The sequence below is a fragment of the Notolepis coatsorum genome (assembly GCF_963971535.1).
Source record: "Notolepis coatsorum genome assembly, chromosome: 7".
Lineage (NCBI taxonomy): Eukaryota > Metazoa > Chordata > Actinopteri > Aulopiformes > Paralepididae > Notolepis > Notolepis coatsorum.
Window position 1 is genome coordinate 19,459,076 of NC_140171.1, and position 6,670 is coordinate 19,465,745.

The window sequence follows — 6,670 nt, forward strand, 5'->3', positions numbered from 1 at the left end:
GGGAGAGCTAGAGAGATGAGGAGAAAGAATGATGACTTCATGCTTATTCAGAAAACTATACTGTTATTTTCCAATTCTGATATATAAAGTGATATGATCACACGTTCAAAGTATTAAAAAATATTGTAGGTAACAGAAAAAGCAACAGGTCTTGATTCCTATGTGGTGTCAAAGCGTGGAAGAGGGCGTTACTCAGTATGTGGTTTTAATATGCGGTTTTCCGCTCAAAGATTAACAACCCTAATATTGTCATCCATAGTTGTCATCTATATTGCCTTTTGTCTATTTTTTTTGTACCGTATCATACTCGGTGTCGTCTGTCGTGTCGCGCAACAGAGGAGAGGAGACGGCTGAAACAACTTGCGTTTATTTTGAGAAGTAGTTACACAAACCCGCCACACGATGGCAGCCACACTGCATGATCCACACAGACAGTAAGTGAACACAGGGATTATGCCAGTAGTCATTCACCCCGACCTGCCGCCCTCATCCCCACCGACGTCGGTAAACGGAAGACGAATTTCAATATCTATCATGACGGTAAAGGTTTATAGCTCACTTGGTAACGCACAGCAACTGAGCAAGTACCCTGAATTATCCCATTCACGAACAGACAGACAGATACACACAGTAGCAATGGTGACAGTTGTACGGGCAGTATTTAAAGGTAACGTGTCGTCATGGCCAAAACCACCCTCTATTCTGTGCGCATGGCAAATGGCAATTCCTAAACATGCAGGTCTAATTGTCCACACTAAGATGTTTACACGATGAGCAAAAAGGCAAACTGAATGGAAAACACCAAGAGTCAGATATTCCAGTGTAAAGAAAAACAACAAACCAACATATCCACGGTAGGTCTCCAAGACGGGATAGGACACGTCTCCGTTCCATCAACCATGATGTATATGGTATTTTAGAATAGGAGTGAGATGTAATTTGAGACCTAAGAGTAAAGTTCAATGGTCACGTGACCCGACAACTGATCCTAGATCAGTACTCCGACTCTGAGAATATTTATGCATACAGACCTTTTGGGGCTAGATTATTCTGTTTGTATAATTTTCGCCCCAATCTATTCACATTCCGTTTACACAGCAGGGCAGGACAACAAGACACGAGTATTACAAATCCCAGAACTGCATCTTTGAAACACTGACCACACATGCTAAAGTTGATGTTTGGTTTGATTATCTTGCTGCTGACATGTCGGGGTGGGTGGGGTGGGTGGGGGGGGGGGGGGGGGGGGGGGCGTTCAGCATAGATGTGCATAGAGAAAGTACAGAATGACCGCTCAGTGCCTGTTGTCAAAGTCATTACACTCCTGATCGAGGGAACAGTTCTTCGAGCCCCCGTTGTTAACGAGACAGACTTCAGTTCCGAGCTTTGATGATCGATTCCACAGTCCACACAGTTTTATCTAAACTTATTTTCAACAGTGAAGTACAACCCCCCCCCCCCCCCTTACCATCGCCCCATGATAAGACATTCACATGGTTGTCAAAAGGTACAACAAGAACACACAGACACACGGACAGATCAAGTCGGTGATGAAACGAAACAAAAAGAGAAAAGAAAACCCTCCCGGTGGCCCGTCGGCTGAGGAAGGCTGTGCTTTTGTGAACCTGTGTAGAGAACGGGCCGCAGTCGACCCGTGAGACGAGAGGCCCACGAGGGCCGTAAGGAGGGGCATAAGGGACAATTCAGTGACAGTGTTTTTCCCCACATACTGTCGACCAAATGTGCATCCACACCACACGTACAAACACTCGCTCACTCATGCACTCCACCACCACCACAGCCATCTATTATATTCATGTCGATATGCTCCGATCCCCGGGTTCGTCATTGTCCATTGTCTGCTGCCGCTCTCCCAAACGGGTTGCCATGCGGAGTATAATCCCCCCCCCCCCCCCCCCCCCCCCCCTCTTTCCTCCGGTGGGGATCTTATCGGATACAGGGGGGGGGGGGGGGTGGCAAGCGCCGTCGTCCCTGTCCACATGTCTGGCTCCTCGGGGCACTATTTATCTTGGCAGGCAGTCCTGTGTGCGGCTCCAAAAAACGGATACTGTAGTCCCCAGCTGCCTCACCTCTCTTCCCAATGGCCTCGGACAGCAGTCGTGGTGGGGCTTCCTGAGCTGGTAACAACCGTCCGAATTGAGTCCGTGTGACGATAGCTCCTGTCTCCGCTTGGTACGCTTGGTACACTTGGTACACTTGGTACACTTGGTACGCTTGGTACGCTTGGTACGCTTGGTACACTTGGTATACTTGGTATACTCAGCCACGCCTCTTTTACTGCCAAATCTTTGCAGATCTAGCCTCTATCCACCCGACGGTGTACCACTCAGGTATTGGCTCAGGCCACGTCTCTAGCCTAACTCTACATCAGATAATAACTCCAAGGAAATGAGGTCGGTCTCTCTCTCTCTCTCTCTCTCTCTCTCTCTCTCTCTCTCTCTCTCTCGATCAAAAACCTATGTGGGTCGCAGTGCTCGTCTTTGATACAAACAACTGTTTACAAAGCGTTTCGACTCAAGAAGAAGCCGAGGCTCTCCTAATCAAGTTACGCGCCTCCCTGATCAAAGGCGGCTTTGATCTCAGGCAGTGGGCCAGCAGTGACCCGCACGTATTGCGCAGCCTCTCCCCCGCGGACAAGGCTGCCAGCAGCGAGACCTGGATGGCGACCATCCCAGGAGAAGCCCAAGAAATGACACTAGGACTAGTCTGGCGCTTCAAAACAGACTCGCTCCACTATAGACACAAACCCTTGGCTCCAGAGCAGGGACGGTCGACGGCGATACCGACCACCAGACGGAGTGTGTACAGAACACTCGCCAGACAATATGACCCGTTGGGATGTATTCTACCTTACACCACCAGGGCAAAGATGATTGTACGAGCACTATGGGACAAGGACCAGGGCTGGGACGACCCAATACCCGCACACCTTGCCTCAACATGGAGAGAGTGGGAGACGGAACTCCGCTCACTCCCCAGGCGTCAATATACGCCGCAGCTACTTCCCATCCACAGTGAGGCCAGAGACATGCGAGATTGATCTACACGTCTTCAGCGACGCCTCCGAAGTAGCCTACGGATCGGTGGCCTACTTGCGTGCCCAAGAGAAGGGAGGAAAGATACACACTGCTTTCATCCTGGCCCGCTCAAGAATAGCCCCACGTAAGCAACAATCTATCCCACGTCTAGAGCTCTGCGCAGCCCTAGCAGGAGCGCATCTAGCCACGTTAATCCAACGTGAACTCACCATTCCGGTGCACAGAACAATCTTGTGGTCAGATTCCACGACAGTACTCACATGGATCAAGTCTGATTCATGCAGATACAAAGTCTTCGTGGGAGTCAGAGTCACCGAGATTCAAGAGCTAACAGAAGCAGCGAGCTGGCGGTATGTGGACACCAAACACAACCCAGCTGACGTCATCACCCGGGGAATGCCTCTGGATGACCTAACCCGTCGCAACATCTACAGTGACGGACCAGAATTCCTCAAGCTCCCGGAAGGAGAGTGGCCTACGCCCACCCCACGGGAAGCAAGTAACGAGGAGGCTGAGAACAAGAAACCTATGTTCTGTGGACTGAGCACAGTCGCCTCCACAGACCCCAACATAGATGACTGCATTACCCTAGCGAGTGCGCAGCAAAGAACATTCCTGCGGCACCACCCAGAGATTCAGTCCACCACTGACATGTCAGCAGCTGACTACGAAGAAGCAGAACTTCTTCTACTACAACGAGCCCAGAGAGACTCGTTCCCCGATGAGCTAGACTGTCTACAGGGAGGAAACCCCGTCCTATCAGACAGCAGACTGCTCCACCTGGCACCAGAGAGTGACGCCCATAATCTCATCAGAGTGGGTGGTCGCCTGCAGAGAGCCCCCGATCTACCGGATGATATTAAGTACCCGATCGTCTTGAACAGCCGACACAAGGTCACAGAGCTGATCATAAAGAAATACGACGAGGATGTACACCACGCAGGAACAGAGAGAGTCCTCACGGAGATCGAGGGAGTATTGAACTCAAAGCCCCTCGGTTACGTCTCCAGTGATGTAGCAGATGTCGACCCAGTCACCCCCAACACACTCTTAATGGGGCGGCTGGACCCCGCGCTACCCCAGACAATGTACAGGCCTGAAGAAGCGAACGGCCGAAGAATGTGGAGGTACAGTCAAGTACTAGCTGACAAGTTTTGGAGCAGCTTCCTACTCCACTACCTACCGTCTCTACAGACCCGCCAGAAGTGGGTAAAAGAGAGAGACAATTTGACAGAAGGAACAGTCGTCATGATTATTGACCAGTCACTACCCAGAGCTATGTGGCCGGCTGGCCGCGTAAGCAAAGTGATCACCGGTGCCGATGGCAAGGTCCGAGCAGCTGAAGTACTCGTCCAAGGGCGCACTTACACACGACCCGTGGCGAGGCTCATAGAACTGCCCCGACTCCCAGATACTATCGATGATGACCATGACCCCATGACTTTGTGAGTTGACTGACCCTTACAGCGGACCTTGAGTGGTAGACAGTGCGGTTAATCTGTCTCTGCTTAGCTAATTAGGTGGGACTAATTAGGGGGCGGCTGTTGTGAAGGATCAGATTAAACCGTATATATATATTTAAATAGTGTTTGTATATCGTTTGATATCCCCTGTATATTCCTTGTACAATATGCACTGAATATCCCTTTAGTCTACTAAACAGCCCATAATAGTTTCATTCTACCATTGGACGAGAACCTGGCGCCAGGTTGCCATACCCCTAGGTTCAAGTTCAATCGTGCCGCCCAACATGTCGTGGCAAGCCCCGGTTCCGCGCAGGAATATGTCTGGCGAAATACGAATGGTACTATTTGTTCATAGCGCATATATATATGGCGCAAGTAAAGTAGAACTTCCTTTTAGTCCAGTTCTTTACCCTCCAACAGAGTGACAGACGCGAAGCCTCACCCACGACGCACGTGTGGTGTAGTAAGGCCTACTTGGCCTCAGAATAGGCATTGAGATATCGTGCGGATTAATAGTTGAATAGTCATAGTTTGGCACTATACCGTCGAGTTGGACGTATTCTATTAAGCTAATAATAGTCTATTTATGTATGGTGCATCGTTCAGTTAGAGTTGTAAAGTTATCAGTACCCCCATCGTTCCTGACGCTATCTGGACGCTTAACCAGGCTGGGCAGACCCCTAGTGGTGCTTGCATCCGAGGAGCTCCGGGCCAGGGCGACTGGACCTGTATATTGGATTACTCTACCCGGACGACGGCAAGCCTTCCACGGCTTGGATTATGCTTTGGGTGCTTTGATTATTCTATGGATAACGGCCAACACTGCGGAGTGTTGGAACTACCCCCCCGGAGAGGACTCCAGGTGAGACGGCGCTCTACACCAGTGAGGTCGCCTCACGTCTCTCCGTTGTGGACCGGCAGCTACCGTCCACCAGAAGGTCCAGCTGTATTCGTCTGCGGACCGAGGTTCTGTGGGCACCGTGTTCAAGACTTTGAATTCTCCCAAGAAACTGTCGGCCAGATGGGATACCGCCAGCGGCTTCTCTAACCCCCCCTTCCTACTGTCTTACAACCAGCGGGACCCCCCCCCCACCCCTTAGTGTATCCAGCTATAATCATTTAAGTACCATCGCTATCGTTCCTAAATATCCAGGTTGTATACTTACTCCCTGCGTAACCAGAGATTGGACATTCAATGTTGATTTACCTACGAATACTCATTTGCCATACAAGTGCATATTTCAAATCATAAGTGTAAACAAGTGAACGTTGTATATACCTTTTGCTATATTAAACCTTCGATTTGTACATTTGTGTGGATTCGTTTCATCAGGTGGGAAAGTGTTCATCATACTTATATCATGTACTGGATGGCCAGAAGTTAAAGTACAAGAGGTAGTGGTATTAAATACCATATCTAACAATACAGTCAGGGAATTGTACCCCTCAGTTACAAGTACCCTTCCTTGACCACCTGTATAGACCCTTCAAATGCTATTCTGTGAATGGGGTGTAAGGGTTAAATAATTATGCAGTCACAATATTTACCCAGGGGTTAGATTAGTAAATGGAAGAAACAGACACACACACAGTGCTCCCAATAAGGTCTACTTTGTATTGAAGCCTGGGCAGGTTATCAGTTACAGATAATACTTCAGATTTATTCATACATGGCACCACTAAGGCTCAGCTTCTTCCCCCAGGCCATCAGAACATTGAACACTGAACTCTCCACACACATGAGCACACACATATGCTGCATTCGCTCACACACAAACGGTTTAAACTAAATGGAAAGGACACTTTAAAGGAAAGAGGAAAATAAAGGTCACTTTAAGGAAAAAAACTAATGTGGTTCTTGTATAGTATAGTTTAGAAATAGCAAGTATAGCATAAGGATATAGAGTAAAAAACTGTATATTGTATTATGTCACAAACAGGAGGTTTCTGACAAATAGGGAGTCCACACGTGATGCCAAGTTAACAAAATAATTTATTTAAATCTATCTAAACAAACAATAATTGGATAAACAAACAAGTGTATAACATAATTGACAAAGGATCCAAAGTTGGTTTGCTTGGTGGCTGATACAACCTGTCCTGGTAGATGGGGAAAGCAGACAGAGGGGGGGAAACATATACTGT